This window comes from Andrena cerasifolii, chromosome 4 (assembly GCF_050908995.1).
Source record: "Andrena cerasifolii isolate SP2316 chromosome 4, iyAndCera1_principal, whole genome shotgun sequence".
In the NCBI taxonomy this organism is placed as follows: Eukaryota; Metazoa; Arthropoda; class Insecta; order Hymenoptera; family Andrenidae; genus Andrena; species Andrena cerasifolii.
The window spans coordinates 3,788,184-3,806,629 of record NC_135121.1 but is presented as its reverse complement, the minus strand read 5'-3'; the positions used below and the strand labels follow the sequence as shown (position 1 = coordinate 3,806,629).

Genomic DNA, 18,446 nt, shown 5'->3' with positions numbered 1-18,446 from the left:
CGTTTTTAAAAATTCTAGAAATTCTCTCGGGATAAGTTATAACTTGATATATCAAATCCCGGGTGTTTTAGAATAAAAAAAACAGCCGGGATCCCGGGATTCCGATTCCGGGATTGAATTCCCTAATAGTGTAGTAGTAGCAGCAGTTTTTCGCAAATATCTCGGAAACAAAGGTCAGCTTCGTGATTTGTTTTGTCCCATGCTGGCGCATACGCTGCCACAGACGCCTGCTGTAGGTGGGTATACGGCAGAATATATTATGTATAGGGAGTTCAATCCCGGGATCCCAGGATCCCTGCTGTTCTTTGGATTCCATTTTTATATTGTTCAGTTGTTCATAAAGTAATTTACGTTTTTAAAAATTCTCGAAATTCTCGGGATAAGTTATAACTTGATATATCAAATCCCGGGTGTTTTAGAATAAAAAAACAGCCGAGATCCCGGGATTACGATTCCGGGATTGAAATCCCTAATAGTGTAGTAGTAGCAGCAGTTTTTCGCGAATATCTCGGAAACGAAGGTCGAGCGGCGGTAACATGTATAGGAAAAAGTTGTTCAGAATCGTGTCCCCGACATCATATCCAAATTTCATCAAAATCGGTGAGGATGGAAAATTTCTAAATAATTACCGAATTTATTGTCTATCATATTTTGTATTTGCATCCCCGATTCATCGCCGCTAATTATTTCGACAAAGAATTAGTCTCAGCCGACTCTAGTACTAGCCGTGCTGTAGGTAAAATGGCAACACCGCGAGAGTCCGGCTTCGATATACCTAACCCAACCTACCGCATCAGCCATAGACATATATAGACGGAGCGTAAGCTGAGGAGTGGTGTAAGATTCGCGGTAAGGGGAGCGGTACAGGCAAATCGGGTAACGCAGTGGATATGCATGCCGAATGCTTCCGAAGCTAACCCGACGTGCCTGTATATGACTTCTGCCTTTTCCCCTCCAAGCCTACCGTTCCCCTCGCCAATAGTCCAAGCTTCTGCTACGTCTATACATGTCTATGGTGTTAGCCTCCCAGCCTCTCACTACTCACCGGCCATTCAGTTTCACGTATATCTTTCAAATATTTATATTAATGTAGAACTGAAGTCCTCTATCAGAATCGGAGCAATAACCCAGGTGTTTTATTTATTTATATTAACCCAACAGATCCTTATTTCTGCGTGTAACACATTTATTTAATACAATCTGTAGCATTTTTGGACAATTTGTTTTACATGTATTTTTTTTACAAATTTCATATATTCATTAATAATGGCGTTGGTGTGTTCCCAATCGCAAGGGAAATTATGATACTACTTTAAAAGATAATATTTACAATTCTATATTTTTATTCCTCTAAGATGGGGACTTACCGAAAAAATAAATGGTTGCTGTTCCTCGTATAAATTGGACACCAACAAAATATTCTGGCGGTTGTAGATGATCCCATTAAAATTCACATATCCGGTTATGGGCCCCATTCTGTTGCTAAAAAGTTAAATTGCAATATATATAGACTATTAATTGTGGAGGACAAAGGTAAAACTGTAGGCAATGTATATTTTGATCACTTACAAAGAGGGGGCCTTTCTGTTCCCACTGAAGAAGTGATAACCTCATTGATTCATATGTATGCAATAATGGAAGCCATAATAAATTATGGTAATTTCGAATCTCAACTTTTGCAATCTGAAAATCATAAACATATTTTATGTAAGTTAACATATATTAGTATTCAATCAGATATACATTATTTTGCATTTTCAGATACACGCGTTTGTGGTCAAGCTTACGACAGTATTTTCTTTAAATTATTATCCATTTTTTCAAATATTATATTAAACGATTATGTGAAAACCGTAAATAATAGCCAGTTGCAAATGCGTGTAGACATCACTTCTAAAAATCGTAAATTAAAAACTTTCAATAGTAATTAGATTTTCAATAATTTTTTTTAAATTCAACTTTTCTTAAAACATCAATTTGCTACATTAGGGTGGTGAGGAAATTTTCCACAATTATATTACTGTCCTCTAACACGATTTTATAATTAACTGCGTAATTGTTCCTTTCGATAACTAATTACGCTAACCTCTTTTCCACGGGCACTTAACCTCTTTGGCTTCGTACCAATAATTTTGTCTATTTCAGGTCTCTATTAACTTATTCATAACTTTATCAATTTTTAAATCCTTCAATTTGGTTCAGAATGGCTTTATCTGGTTTCCCACTTATCTTTTCTTGAAAACTCTGTAAATATTTCAAATATAATGCATCACAACACCAAACTATATACTACGTTTATAAATATTAGTATACTACTGTATTACTTCTACTTACTATACTTATGATATTTATGTATTGCTTATACAAAATTAATAAAAAAAATACGGTATATTAGTATAATTTTATATCACAAAATAAAGTTAATTGAGTACAAAACTCTATTATTGAAAATGGGACTCCCGATCCTCGCGTGAGCGGTGTTGCCACGTTGTATAGCACGGCTAGTATATAGTCCGCTGTGAATTAGTACATTTTATGCGCTTCATTTGGCAGAACAGAAAACAAATTAAAAGAAAAGAACTTCGGATAATGGATCAATTTCTAAGTAAACGCTTACCTGCAATAAGTGTTTCTAAATACGTACATCGTCTCACAGGAATTCAAATCGTTGAGTAAAGAATGTGAACGGTTCTACGCGGTTTAACAATGTTTCATTTCTTATGCGTGGAGTCACGCTTTTACGCGGTTACAGGAATATTCGCCTGAATTTGCAATATTTCTTCACAAAGGTTAGGGATAATTACATGTTGATGTTACTGTCTCCCGATAGCGGGGCAGAATGCATTAACTGCTGAATGAAGTACGGTGGACAGCTCAAAGATAGTGTGAAGTGCATTACCGTTTATTACGTGCTAATGAGTGTGCATAATTCTACAAAGACGTATTCTACCAGAGTGCTTTTAGATTGCTTTGCCCAAGCTTCGCAGTGCACATCAGTGAAGTTTACTTTGATACGTACTTAACAACGCGTAAAATTCAAGAACGTTAGGTTCTATTAACCTTTTTCTTTATTAAAGACGACGAGAACGTACCGATTTTACAGCGAACCTATGCGCAAGCTTAGCGACTAATAAACGTTCCCTCGATCAGTTGTCTCGTAACCGTTATTTTTACCCGCAATAAACTTTACATCGGGTAGCCAAGCTTATTACTAAATATTATAGGTAGCTCGATTTTCAGCGAAGAAATGGGACCCTCTATAAAGTCCGGAGGAATTTTTTTCAGTGTTCACCCAAAAGCCCCGCGTTAGCAGGCCTGTAACGTAAATTCTACATTGGGGGTGGTCGCGTTTTAAAAATTGTTCTTCACGCTTACCGGCAATTTTAAAACGGTTTTATTTACACTTTCGATCGTGTTTTACAAATCGTAATTATCATCTTTGAAAAAAAAGAATGTAAAAGGTTTTTTTTATTTATTTTTGTTGTTTCGTTTAGGATTAATTTTTGTTATCGTGCCAAATTATTTTGCACAATGTAACTTTTAATAGCCATGTGTTATTATGGAATATTATTTAAAGTGTGCTAAACTTACGAAGATTGAAGAATTTTAAAACATTATGCGAAAAGTAGTAAATTAACGAAGAACAGTTACCGAATGCGTAACGGTTCATTAGGTCCTAAAAGTTTTTCCTGCAATGGGGCGAACTCAAACAATTACCTGTAGTAAGGATTATAAAGGTAGGAAGTAATAGCAAGGACCGATATGACCACAGTGAGTGGTTTTAAGGATAGAAGGTTAGGTATATTACTAACTTGTACGACCATCAGAGGCGGATTTAAGAAAAAAGGCCCAGGTGGCAAACGTTCTGAGGGGCCCATTTTTGGAGGAAAATGAAGAGGTAGTTTACTAAAAACGGGCTAAGTGTAGTAGTACAGAAACAAAATAGTGTTGGTTAAAATCGTAACTTTTTGTTGAAGATAGGGCCCTACGGGGGCCTTATGGACAGGGGTCCATTTTTCGGGAAAATGAAGAGGTAGTTTACTAAAAACGGGCTAAGTGTAGTAGTACAGAAACAAAATAGTGTTGGTTAAAATCGTAACTTTTTGTTGAAGATAGGGCCCTACGGGGGCCTTATGTCAGGGGTCCATTTTTCGGGAAAATGAAGAGGTAGTTTACTAAAAACGGGTCAAGTGTAGTAGTACAGAAAAAATAAAGTGTTTGGATACGTGAGTTATTCATGTTTATAATTAATTGTTCTTTTGTTTATTAGTTGCTAAAGTTATTGTTACATTTTCTGTATAAATTTAATAAATATTCTGTTCCCCGACCTAACGGACGTGTTCCTAAATTCCTCGATTAGTCACGTAGTCCTAATCATAATTTTGTTGGGTCATGGGGCCCTGCCGGGGCCTTCTGTGCAGGGGCCTAGGTGGCAAATATTTATTTTTTTATGTTCTCTTACAACCAGAGTTGGGCATTAACTAGATAACAAATTATTTAAATAAGGATCAAATAAAAAATTACTTTAACTTTAGACTATTCGAAAAATAAAGTTAATTTTTGTATTCGTCAAGAGTTTCAACTTCAGCGTCGAATAAATTTTTTAACTTTGGCTGTAACTGTAACTTTAACTTTATTCGGCGTCGAATAATTTTCTGGTGTGCGTTCGAGCCGCCTCGGGTTAACTTTACTCGACACATGACGAATCATTTTTTCACTTTTATTCGTTATTCGAAATTTTATTTAAATAAAAATTTTGCCCATCTTTGCTTACAACAATAATTCAATTCTACTTTACAAGTTTGTCACAAACAAACGGGTTCTGTAAAACATATCTACTACTGTGGAATCTCAAAAATTCTTTCAAAAAGTGTCTCTTGCTGTAAATAATACATGTATAGATTTATAGTTAGGTCTAATTTTATTTTAAGCACATTTCATATTATCTGGGTGTAAGATAATTATTTTCATTCAATGTACATATATTATTGATACTTAAAATTTTTAAACGTCGACACTCATAGATATCCCAGATAGCACACGACGTCTTACAGACGACCATTTTACATCTGTTATTGTTCTGAACCTCTTGCTACCTTATTTGGACGTGTTAAAGGGGTACAAATCGGGACGTCTTAACAATGCACTTTAAAACATATTTTATACGACTGTCTTAAGACGTCTTTAAGACGTCTGTCCCAAGACGACTGTCTTAAGACCTCTTTAAAACGTCCGTCCCAAGACAACTGTCTTAATACGTCGTGAAAACATCTTATGGGCGCCTTTAAGACTGACCTACTGGTTTGTGAATATGAACGTCTTTGGGACTTTACACAGACGTCTTTAAGGAGACCTTCTGGTCCAGAGCCCAAAAAAATAGGTGAACTTCAGGAATTAATTAAAGGAAAACTACTGTATATAATTTAATGGGACTTTTTGCATTGTATTAAGGATGTCTTAAGTTATAGAAATATATTTTTTTGTTTTATAACTAATCATGGCAGACGGCACTGGGGAGTCGTTAAAGTCAAGGCGTCAAAAAATTGATCCAAATCGGTGGGACCTGTATCTCCAAAAGTTATTATCCGATTCGACTAAAACTTCTTCTATTTTGAAGAATACACTTCTGGCTAGGGGGAAACCCAGAAAAAATTTAAAAATGACATTTTTTTAGAAAATGACGACATTTGAAATTTGAAATCACCTTTCCCCTATATTTTTCATCCTTTCAACGCCTTTCAAAATTATAAATTTTCAATTTTTTGTATTTTTTCTCGTATCCCCCCTAGACAAAAGTATATTCTTCAAAGTAAAAAAAGTTTCAGACGAATCGGATAATAACTTTTGGAAATACAGGTCCCACCGTTTTGAGAACACTGTTTCGAGAAAAACACGTTTAAAGTTTTATGTGGGCGCCGAGTGCCTATAACTTCAGGAATTTTACGCATTTCAACAAATCATTTTAAACACGTATTCCTAAAAGGTTGAACATTCGAAAAATGAAATAAAAAAAAATCAACTTTTAGACCGGAAGATCCCTTTAAGAGTCTGTTCCGATTTAGAGCCCATAAAAATAGGTGATTTTTAGGAATTAATTAAAAGACAACTGCTACATATAATTTAACGGAACTTTTTGCATTTTATTAAGGATGTCAAACTATATCCCACATAGCACAGACGTCTTAAAGACGTCAATTGTGCGTCTGTTTTAGGTCTGGACGGCTTTAGGGCGTCTTTTGGGCGTCTTCAGACGTCTGTCTGCTATCAGAGTAAAAATAATTTTTTTGTTTTATAATTAATCATTGCAGACGGCACCGGGGAGTCGTTAAAGTCGAGGCGTCAAAACATTCATCCAAATCGGTGGAACCTATAGCACCTAAACCAGCGCTGTCCAGCGTAGGGGCCTGTTGTCGCCTGCAACCCTCAAAGGGTCCTCCCGACGCTGAAGCATGTTGCTTGCAGGTTTCATGACTCTTGCATCTTGCTCACGCGCCTAGCTGATGAGCAAGATGCCAGTTCCGCTTCTGATTCTAAAACACGGAAACCGATCTACAGACGTAGCAACATGTATCATGAAACCTGCATCATGATGCATGTATCAACGTTTCACTGCAACGTACATCAGAATCTAGAGGACCCTCCAGGAACTTCAGAACAACTCTCTTGTCCAACAGACATTCGTTCAGACGTAAAATGATACAATAACATTTATAATAGCAACATAATTATTTCAGAACTATCTACACACCACAATATTGGAATGTACTGAAATAGAATATGTACAACATATTGCTAATAAAAATACATAATGAAAATAAGGGCTGGGTATGTAATTAGAGTTTATTGTACCTGCTTTAACAGTAAATACTGATAAACGTGTGTTCTGTATTTCTTCGAGCGAAAGAAACTTTTAGTTTTATCAACGGTCTCGAATTTCGCACAGTATAATCAGAAAAATAAGCGGAAATTATTTTCTCGAAAATACTATATTTTAAAGTATTACTCAGATAATGATACGACGAATCGTGATTTATGTCAACACATTGACAGGCAAACAGAAATTTCAACTGTCCGAATATTAACTATTCAAACTGCCGACGTTTTAAGAAATATTAATTAAGATTTATATAGGTAGGTATGTTAAATCGTCGTTTCGATTTATCTCCCTATTTTTTTTTTACTGCATGTTTCGCGTGACATTCTGTCTCCTACATTCATTATGCAACAGACCGGTTATTGAATATAGTTTATCCTCGTGCGACCAGAACGTTTCATCTTTCTTCGCGGAAGGATTAACAGTCGTTTTGAAAAATTATCATCCGTCCGCGAATTTCTTTGTAATCACTTAACCCACAGTTGACGTCCAAAGGGGCCTTAAAAAACTGAATCCAACTTCGGTTAATAAAGAAATATGAAATCTATCCATTTCAACAGCCCGCGTAAAGCGCGAGACATCTCCTGCAGCGCCTCAGCTTTATCTTAATCTCATTCAGCCAAAATATATTTCAGCTGACTGTTATAACAGCAGCTCCGTCATTGGAAGTCTAGATGAAAAAGTGAAGTGCAAATCACGCGCGAAAGACATAGTAAATGGACGGGAATGGGCGAAGGTGATCAGACAACGGAAATAGTTGCGGCAAAGAAAAAGGAACGGTGATGGCAGCAGCGACGGGAACGGAAGGAGGTGGCAAGGATCAAATGGAAGCAACCGGAAGGCGGAGGAAGACGGCAGAAGCGACAGAGAGGAATGGAAGAATAAGAGGAAAGGCTGCGGAGCACACGATGTTTCCGTGGCAGAAGCGGCTTGTTTACCGCAACCGCTATTAGCTCCTCATCCAACTACGAGCCACCGAGTTCTGCACAAGACTAAAGACAAGGATATTGCTTCCCTTTGTACGCGTACGCCGTTTCCTTTATTTATTTATCTTTGTCCGTCAACCGCCGGCAACGCTTGTCCTCCTGTCTTTTCACTGGCCTTCCATTATTCCATCGTAGGACAGTTTACGTTAGCACTAGAACGATTCAGCGCTTTAAAGCTTCAACTTGACGTCGCTGCCACCGTCATCCTTGAAAAGCACTGTTTCTTGTCTAAGGAATTATTGCGAGTACCTACTCGGGGAGACTGTTCTCCTTTTATTCTCAGGCTGATTAAATGAATGAACGGAAAAAAATTATTTAGAGAAAAGTAAAAATTGACAGCACGGTCCGTGTAACCAATAATACGAAACTTCAAAATAAATTTTTTCTCCGTTGATACATTCTCCGAATATATTCAATATTGCGCAATAATATTGACCGTCTAGGGGCCGCTTAAGGTAGGTCCTAACCAACTGTGTTAGTCAAACTAGAGTTGAGTAATAAACGATAAGTATAAAGTAGTATGATACTATAGAATTAATAATAATATTTTTTAACATCATGTATATATATATTTTAAAAAATTCAATGTTAATATAAATAATTGTAATACGAAAGTAGTGGAGCTGCAGATCTGGCAACGTCGCATTCATTCGGAGCGCGGGAGTAGAACATTAGTATGCGACACTAGCGGTCGGTACGCGAACTAGTAGTAATGGCCGACGCAAGTGTACGATTTATTGCAGCCTACCAATTTTCACAGTATTGATGAACTGTATGCAGAAATAAATGTTGTGTAACAAATTGTAACGCTACAACGAACAATGATCTGAATTTAAGTTTTCATAAAAGTGGCAAAAAGCGGAGCAACTAAAATTGTTCACATTACATACTTTTACATATTCCAAAATTGTGTCTAAATGTATTGTTAATATTTTTACTGTAAGATATAACTTTGAAATAAACTTGTATACTACTGGATTCGTATAAACATTTAGTAAAAGGTATGCGTCGTCCATATTTGTTTGTTACACTAGCGCCACCATTCCCGCGGTGGTAGATTCCTTTGCCAATAACCAAAATGTCAGAAAGAATGTTCATATGAATTTGAAAAGTCGTTCGCTATTTAAATGTCTAAACATATCGATTGTGCGACGTTGCCACGTTGACTGCTCTACGTAGTTTCTAAAAATATTTTTTAAGGGCATTTACGAAGAAACGATGTGGTCAGTTTTGCAGAAATTAATAAATTCATTTCCTGACGTTTCGATGTAATTTTGTGCCAATTTTGGTACACTTCTCGAATATAGTTTTCCTGTTTCAGAAGAAAAACTGAAACTATAACCCTCTATTTTTCGGCTCTGCCATATGCCACTGTGGTAAAATGCATCAACTTTAATTAACAATTTCTCAATAACTATGTGGTAAATCGATTTTAATCTTTGTACAAGGGTTTCTTGTATTCCAAATTAGTTTTGAACGAAATTTGAAAGAATTCTTGAATTTAGTTGAATATCTAGGAACTACCTTAAGGGGTTATGCTTAGTCAGGGGGTCGAAAAGAGGCGAATATTTGTGATTTTTTTTTGAAGAAGCGGAAGCGTATATTTTTACAGAACTTTTTGCGCTTAAAAGAGCAACATTTAAAGAACATTTGGTAATTTTTTCATATTATATTTGTAATATTATATACACACAAGTGGAGAAATAATATTTCCAGTTTTCTTGCAACCATCAATCTCTTCTCCCGAAGCATCATTTTTTTATATCTCTGCACATTAGTATAACTCTCTCCCAGTAAGCATTCGTCAGCTAAAATTATATTCGTCTTTCCAATTCACTGCTCAACAATAATTCATCTATAAATACTATTCTTAGTATGTCATCCCTTACTTTCATGTCCCAGTCCATGTTTGTAGTTTGAGATTAATTCGTGTTCAATTGTGTCTCACTATAATTGTTTTTAGTTTTATATTTAGCTTTAACTACAGCTTCAGCTTCAGTATCAGCCTCAGCCTCAGCCTCAGCCTCAGCCTCAGCCTCAGCCTCAACCTCAGTCTTAGTCTCAGTCTCAGTCTCAGGCTCAGGCTCAGGCTCAGGCTCAGGCTCAGGCTCAGGCTCAGGCTCAGTCTCAGTCTCAGTCTCAGTCTCAGTCTCAGTCTCAGTCTCAGTCTCAGTCTCAGTCTCAGTCTCAGTCTCAGTCTCAGTCTCAGTTTTAGTTTTAGTTTTAGTTTCAGCTTTAGATTTTAGATTTATATGGTTAGGTTTATAAACAGTACTTTCACTGTAACCTAGCCTTTACTCTAGGTTTTCTATTTCTCACTGATGTCACATGTACCATTTTAGCATGAGTAATAAAGGCGCGAATTAAAAATTAATACTACTACTACTACTACTACTACCTTCAAACAAGTTCTAATATAAATCATATGAACGTTACTTAACTTTTAAATGCACAATACTTTGATAAACTCCTCAGCTTTTATAAACGATCCTACACTTGATTAAGTGTGGTACAAATGTAAATATTAACTGTAACCTTCTATATAAACATACTCAACTGTTCCTAATATTTTAACTTAGTAACGTAAGATTCTTTACAAATCGCCTGGAAACTTTCTCAACACTAAACTAAACTGCACTTCGCCATGCATCGGCTGTTCCTAAAGCTATGTTCTCACATATGTAAAAAAAATTATACATTCACAATCACCTCTCAACCGTTTCATACAACTTAGTAATACTCAATTTAGAAAAAAACTATCGCTTCCATATTAATTTATGATCGTCCTTATCAATAAGTTCGAAGACATAACAAGTCATGTCAAACACCTGACGAAGGGGGTGTGCCGACAGACGTGCGATTATGCCCGGTGAGATAATCGAGAAATCTACTCGTGCATATCGTCACGTAGAGAAGGCTTTTCGAAGAAACTTTACTATCAGTTAATTAGGAAGTTAATCAGTTAATGAGGCTTACACCAAAAAGTATCGAAGAGATAAAGCACTGTTGTAAGTACAATAGTGTAGATAATGGTCGTCGTGACACAATATGTACCTAGTGCTAATAATAGATAAAAGAACGCAGAACAACTGTCTTAACATAGCCGGTATGTACGAATAAAAAATGATTTAATATTACAATCTATTGATGTTGCTCTAATTACTGTTCAGAAGTATGTATGCATGTACAGGGTGTTAAAAGAGTGATGGTCACTGCTTTCAGGGGTGAATCTATCCCTCTGTATCGGTGGGGATTTGTAAAAAAAAACTTGTTGCATAATTGTTTATAACGTTGAAAATTAATATAAATTTTTTTCATTACATCAACATATTCTGCTGGCTGAAAGAAGGAAAAATGTAAAAGGAATCATTTGTCGCAAACCCATCGTTCTATAAAAAAAAAATTGATAAAATTTTGGCATGGATGATGTAATCCATGTATTCGATGAAACCATTTTTACGTTTTTGAGGAAACGGTGCGTTTGCGGCATACGGTTCCATTAAGACTGTTTCTCCTTTCAGCGAGCAGAATATGTTGATGTGAAGATAACAAATTAACATTAATTTTCAATGTTATAAACAATTTTGCCGCTATTGTTTTTACAAATCTCCACCCATTCAAAGGTGTATTTTCAGCTCTGAAAACAGTGGCCATAACTTTTTTAAGACCCTGTATATAAAATATTAGTAAATTATAGGCAAATACTTGATTGGCTAATAGTAATCGCATATGAATTACATAATCATATTTAAGTTACCTATTCAGTTTTTATTTAGTAAACTAAGTTTTTTGTACGATTACACGTACCATTGAACGACTAATACCAAATTTATCCCAGAAATGGAAAATGAAATAAATGTCTTTTTTTTATATGTAACATGGTAATGAAGATTTCCCTTATTTCTATTTAGAGTACATATGGAAATTGTTGAATGGCTTATATTTGTAACACTTTATACAGTTACAAACGAACTTCCATTAGTCTTTCTAAAAAGCAGTATGTGCATTCATATAGCTATACATACGACTTTTGATTGTAAATGACTACTTTTCTCGATTGCATGTAGAGCTGTCATCCGTAAAATCACTAATCTAGGACAGAAGGCATTAAAACCCCGGACATTTCCACTTGAAACTCGGACACCTTTAACTACTTCTTATATTAGGTATGATATCCCAAGACAACAATTTCTGTAATTTATAGACTGCAACTGGAATCAAGAAATAAATGGAAAATATATTTGTACAAAGTAGGAATTTATTAATGACTTTTTGAGATCGCTACAGAAAATCCCACTGGACGTCCCCGAGCGCCCTAAAGAAGAGGACAAATCCGGGGAAACCCGGAGCGACGACAGCCCTAATTGCATACAAACATGCCGCACAATAATACCCGAAGTACTTCGAAAAGTGATTCAATGTTAATGTGTCTTACAAAATCGTTTATTTTACATTTTCGATTGACTGTTTTAAGCGACACCATCTTCCACCAAACTGTGCTTCTTTATCTTAGCAGTTTCAGTTCCTCTTCGCGTGTCATAGACACTAATGCAGGTCGGCTCGTATTTTATCAGCATTTAAAACAGAACAGAATGGAGATAGGGTTGCGTGCATGAGGATGCCAATTCTCCAGAAATCGCATCATCGATGAAACAGATATTAATCAGCTAGAGTGGCGAGATACGGGATTATCAGCTTTCACATCAACACTGCGGTTTTGCTCGACCGAGATCCCCGAAGTCCTCTCTCACACTCCTGTTTCGGATCAGGGGTTGGATAGTGTTGGCGGGACTGGAATGGATTGTTGGCCTCGAGGGTGTAGGTGGATACGTACGAATTGAGAAAGGGTGGGTTTTCTCTCCGTCTGTTCCCTCGCCTTTCTCTTGCTCCCGTTCGCACTATCTGCTTTACTCTTACCCCGTCTAGCTCGTAAAGTGATCGGGCGTTTATTCGCCTCGCTGTCGGGGACAAAGTGGGCTGCGCTCCCTGTCGACTGCTGCTATTTGTCTTCCGACAAGGAAACCTAAAACTACGATCCTTTTTCGATGTTACGTGAACACTATGAAAGGTTAATGCGGATATGCTGCGCGCGCGGACATGTGTTAGCACGGTACTATTCAACGGAAGATTCCTTGGAACGTTTCTCTGCACGTGGCGCCTTGTGAAACTTGTTGCAAAATCAATTCTCCACCGTTACCGTTAAGATGTGCAGCCGCGCAACAACGTTCCTACAACCATGAACTCCATTGTTTGCGGAAACGCTGAAGAGCAATCTTCATTGCCAACAGAGCGGTGAATCGGATATACATTCTGAAAAGTTTGCGGGATCCTTTCGATCCGATGTATCGTTTTGGTACGGTGTATTTTATGACGCCTCGGTTCGAATTGATAGTCGATAGGAGTGCAGTTTTCCGGCAAACTCGGAGATGGATTGCGCGCGTCGGGCGGGAACCGCAGGCTCGTCAAGCACGCAGCAGACAAGGAGACAAACGAGGCACCGCTAATTACCGCTATCGTTCGGCTGCGATTCTTCACGAGCATTTATCACCAGAAAGAAGTTTCGGGGTGCGCCCCCGGGCGAAAAGTTGAAAGAAGGGATCAGAGGGACGGAGCTAGTTGCCTCCTCGAAACTCTCTTTCACTCCAGAGAGCCCGGATTGGTATCGAAGCGATATATCTCGGGATTGGCTTCGCAGTGGCGGATAGTCTGCATCGAAGCAACGATAGGGGAAAGGGGTGCCACCTTGATAAACGAGCCCATAAATAACAGTAACGTCTCCACCGAAAACTCGGCCGGGTAAATGTATATCCAGAGGCGGCGGTGGCAGAGGCAGCAGCAGCCAACGGCGGTGGCGGAACAGCAGCCAGCCAGCGAGCGGTTGAGGGAGTCGCAGACTCCGGCCGGAGAGGTAATTTAAGATCCTATTGAGATATTTATGGGATCATAAAGCGGAACTGGCTGCTTCTATCGTCGGCAGCCATGCGTGAGTCGCGGTCCCGCAAGCTACCAGTAGTTTGTATCTTTGTTTATAACCGACTTAACACTGCCGCGTTTTACTTTATTTTTGTGCGCTCGATCAAGTCGAGGCGGAATCGCCGGGACACGCTACCGTTCGAATTTATTACGACGCGGCTAACTTCGCGACCCGTAACCCGCATCTCGCAGACCTACCTCTACATTACCCGACCAATCCTCTCACCCTCCTTCAGTTTTGTCTTCTTCGATTCGAACGCGGTACCTACACTTCCCTCCCACGAATATTCCTGTCCACCAAACCAATTCTCACTATCGCGCATTCAATTTTCCAAGGCTGGCTTCTATTTAGCGAGCGGATACACCGTGAGTAGAAAATTACAGAAAATGCGATTCGAAGGAATATCGAACTGATGCACGAATTGACCTCCAGCAAAAGTGGGTACAGTGTGCGCATTAAATGAAAATTACGGCAGAGGTCAGCACGGTTGTTGGAGCTGCAGGATGGCTGGACAGAATTTTGTTAGTTCTTTATTTAAGTTTTGAGGTTATGTCCAGTCGGTAAGCTTTCTCTTGTGTAGTTCCTCAACACGCCGACTGGCGTCGGCGTGGTATCACGCCGGGTGATTTGCATCCTGTGCACGGCTTTGGCGTGTTTTCAGGTCGACATGTTCTAGAAAGGATCGAAAGTATCGCCCGAGTGTGCCCGAACGTTTTCTCGGGACGAGTTAAGCGAAACGTTCTCGACAAAAGCGATTGCTCGGAAAGGCCTGGCCGACTTAAAATCTTTTGTCATTTGTTAGGCTCTGTTTTCACTGATATTTTAAAAGAGATGTAATGATATGTTCCACAGAAATAATTATGTCGCACGCTTTGCAAACAGGATGACGTTCTGCTTTTGGACGATACAGATGCGTATAGTTTGTATGAGCAATTATTATTCTGGTAAGCGCAACTTGGTCTTTCCCACTAAGGACAGTCCTGGACTTCTTACAACCACGTCATTCTGTACTCGGGACAGCGAATTGTAGCAGAAACTGAATTTTCAGGCCTCATGCGCGATGCACTAATAGGGCCATGAGAACCGTGGGTTTTACCTCTAGGTTTGCCAGACATTTCAGAAACATTGATACCTTGAAGTTGTTATACGTTGCCCCTGTTAGGCCTCATGTTGAATATGCCTCGATCATCTGGAGTCCCAGGAGTGCTAAACTTATAAAATCCATTGAAAGTGTGCAGCACAGATTTTCGAGGTTCGCCTCGCGTATCCTGGGAAATCCTATGGACAGAACTGATCACGATTATCGCCCGGCACTTGCATCCCTTAAGTTAACCACCCTTGAGGATCGTAGGCATATTGCGGACATGATTTTCCTGTATAAAATAATTAATGGCCAAATTAGTTGTCCTGGCTTGCTGGCTCTAGTCACGTTCAATACTCCGGTGAGGAACTTGCGGTCTAGGCCTCTCTTTGTTTCGCGGCTGACGAGATATCGTTTTTATGCGTGCGACCCTATTAGTACAGCTATGAGCATTGCTAACCAATACTTTGGTGCTTTGGACCCCTTCATGGGCTCTCTTTATTCGTTCAGAAGGCTACTATATAGGCGGGTTAAGGTCTGGGTTATACCTAGTCAGGCGGCCGAAAAGAGGCGAATATTTATGAATTTTTTTTTAAGAAGCGGAAGCGTATATTTTTACAAAACTTTTTGCGATTAAAAGAGCAACATTTAAAGAACATTTGGTAATTTTTTCGTAGAAAAATATTTACGTTTATAATAAAATAACAAGCGACATCCAAGAAGCATTTTTAAAAATTTGGTTTTGCGGTGAGCATTGCCATTCGGAACCAGATTATCTAAAATAAAAAAACAAAAAAGATTTCGTTAGTATATTAATGTATCCTCAGGTTGACGCAGAGAATTTTCCGAAATATTAAGTTAAAACAAAATGGCGGCTATTTAAATTTGAAATCCTGATTTTCTCACGTGTTTTTGCAGGAAAAAATCGGGATTTCGAGCGGCTCATTCGCGCGCTTGACACCGCTTCATGGAAAATACTATATCTCCGTCAATTTTGCGAATTTCTTCATAAAATTGGGAGAGAGCTTTCTTGAAACGTACATCTTTCAGAAAATGTAAAAAAATCGATTTTTCCTATTTTTTACAGTGGTCTCCCCCCTTAAGCGGTTTGGCTACCTTAGCCGGAGCAATATTGCAATCATTTTTGGCCTTTTTTTTTTAGGAAGATAATGAAATAAATAGAAAATTTAATATGAAGCCTGTTATTGTACAACTCTCGCCGGAAAAAATCGTATTTTTTTCCCCACAAAATGGCGGCGGTAGTACCGTAATACGCAAGATCTTGACGAGCGACATTTCCCACGGTGTTCAATCTCACGGCTGTACCGTTTGACCTAGATACAAAAACCAAAAAGTTTTATTTTCTACATTCCTAAATCTAAAGAAATACATATCGGTTTTGCGATATCTTGAACATATTCTTTGCAATTAACACTTTTATAAAAAAAATGCACTTTTTCTTCCCATGTTCACCATTTCGAGACAAATTAAGGTTTCTGGATTTCCATACATACTTCTCTAGTTTTAGGCATGTAGAAAATAAAACTTTTTTGTTTTTTGTTCTAGGTCAAACGGTATAGCCGTGAGATTCAACACCGTGGAAGACGTCGCACCTCAAGATCTCGCGTATCACGGCTCTACCGCCGCCATTTTGTAGGAAAAAAATATAATTTTTTCCGGCGAGAGTTTTACAATAACAGGCGTCATATTAAATTTTCTGTTTATTTCATTATCTTCCTAAAAAAAATGCCGAAAATGACTGCAATTTTGCTCCGCCCAAGGTGGCCTAACCCCTTAATCTACCTGTTAATGATAGTAAATCCAATATTTTTTTCAAATTGGGATCTTGTATTGAAAATTAAAAAGTTTGTTTAGGGATAACACGTAGAATGATAACAAATGTAAAATGGGAAGTAAAATCCTCCATCCCCTGCAAAAATTGAACACTCGTCTTTCAGTTCACAGTTTAGGATGTTCAGACAAGAACTAAAGCGGTGATCGAAACTACTCCTAGAGAAATTGTTCAGGAGTAACTCCTAGTAGAAATAGTAACGTTTAAAGCGATTTTTATACAAATGGCTAAGCGTTAACGTGTAATATTCTAAGATTTCTTTATGTTCGTCTTTCACTACAGTTTCATCCAAGTTTTGCCCAAAAAGCGGACGTCTCGATTCTAACCTGCACTTGTTAGATCAGTATGAAGCGCCATTTTTGAGATATTAAGTAGGCCACTGTAGAAATCACTCGAGAAGCAAGTGGTACCAAAAACTATGATACGACAGCATTAATCGCGTAGGCCGTGTTATATGGCCTTTCTGTTTTCTCGCCTTCACTACAATTTGATAATACGCGCTTGCGTCAAAGAACACGTGGGCATTACACGTTTCAAACCGATTAACTCCGTAACGCACTAAATGTCATTCATTCTGTGGCAATACAGACGTGGAGTAGAGACGATGGATGGGATTGCGAATTGCGATAACGAAGAACTCGATTTCTTGTCAAACTTTCAGTTTTATTATCCTTTAGATCCTCGTGTTCGCGTTACCATATGTCTACGTTAGTTGAATGCATTGCGGTGCATGTAGTGAATTTGTAAAATAAGAAACTTCGTGATTTAATAGTAATGGTGAAAAGCTGTTTACAAATTTTAATTAGTAGTTCAACATCAATTCAAAGGAAAGTTATTTATTTCAATATGAAACTAAAGACGCATAAGTGTATACCAGGCCTGCACACCTTATTGCTCCGAGAGTAGATTTTTGAGGACTCGGAGTCAATACGCTCGTTGGGAGCTAGAAAATAACGCCTTGAAAGTAGCGGTGCCGTGGTAAGGTGATCCGTGAGTGCAGAGGTCCCGCGTAGCTGCTCCGAGCGTTGTTCTAAAGCAGCGAAGACCAGGTGGGCGGTCCGAGGACGCTAGCATCCATAGCGTCTTCTACATGCTACGTGGAAGGGAGTGATAGAAGCCAATGAAGCGGCGGGCATGCCACGGATAGGGAAAACTCTAGTAGTGTGCCCTTTGGCCTTAAAGGTGAAGTTCCACGGCGCGAGCTCGGCGAGTCGGCTCGGCTCACTCGGGTTCGTCGAGTCGGCTCGGCTCGACCAGGTTCGGTGAGTCGGCTCGGCTCACTCGGGTTCGTCGAGTCGGCTCGGCTCGACCAGGTTCGGCGAGTCAGCTCGGCTCACTTGGGTTCGGGAAGTCGGCTCGGCTCGCCCAGGTTCGTCGAGTCGGCTCGGCTCGCCCAGGTTCGGCGAGTCGGCTCGGCTCACTTGGGTTCGGGAAGTCGGCTCGGCTCACTCGGGTTCGGCGTGTTGGCTCGGCTCACTCGGGTTCGGCGAGTCGGCTCGGCTCGCCCAGGTTCGGCGAGACGGCTTGGTGAGCGCGAGTCGGCGAGCCACGCGCCGTGGAATTTCACCTTAAGGGTACGAGCTTACACGCACATTATTATAGTCTGATTTTTGAGAATTGAGACCTGAGGCGGATCCCTCGGACGGAGCGTAGTTTAAGAAAAAACCAATGGTACGCTA

The 18,446-nt window shown here is 39.0% G+C and overlaps 1 long non-coding RNA gene across 2 annotated transcripts in view; it reads right to left on the bottom strand.

Moving 5' to 3' along the window:
* Window positions 1-1,276: 1,276 nt before the first annotated feature.
* Window positions 1,277-18,446, bottom strand: part of LOC143368088 (uncharacterized) — a 363,051-nt gene continuing 345,881 nt past the window's right edge. Inside the window, exons 1-3 of one of the 2 annotated variants that reach the window (XR_013085141.1) lie at window positions 2,087-2,280; window positions 1,570-1,893; window positions 1,277-1,482 (exon numbers count right to left, since the gene is read on the bottom strand). This is a non-coding gene — a long non-coding RNA (uncharacterized LOC143368088). Of the gene's footprint in view, window positions 1,483-1,569; window positions 1,894-2,086; window positions 2,281-18,446 lie in introns of those variants that run through there. The other variant, XR_013085142.1, reaches the window with a different exon arrangement.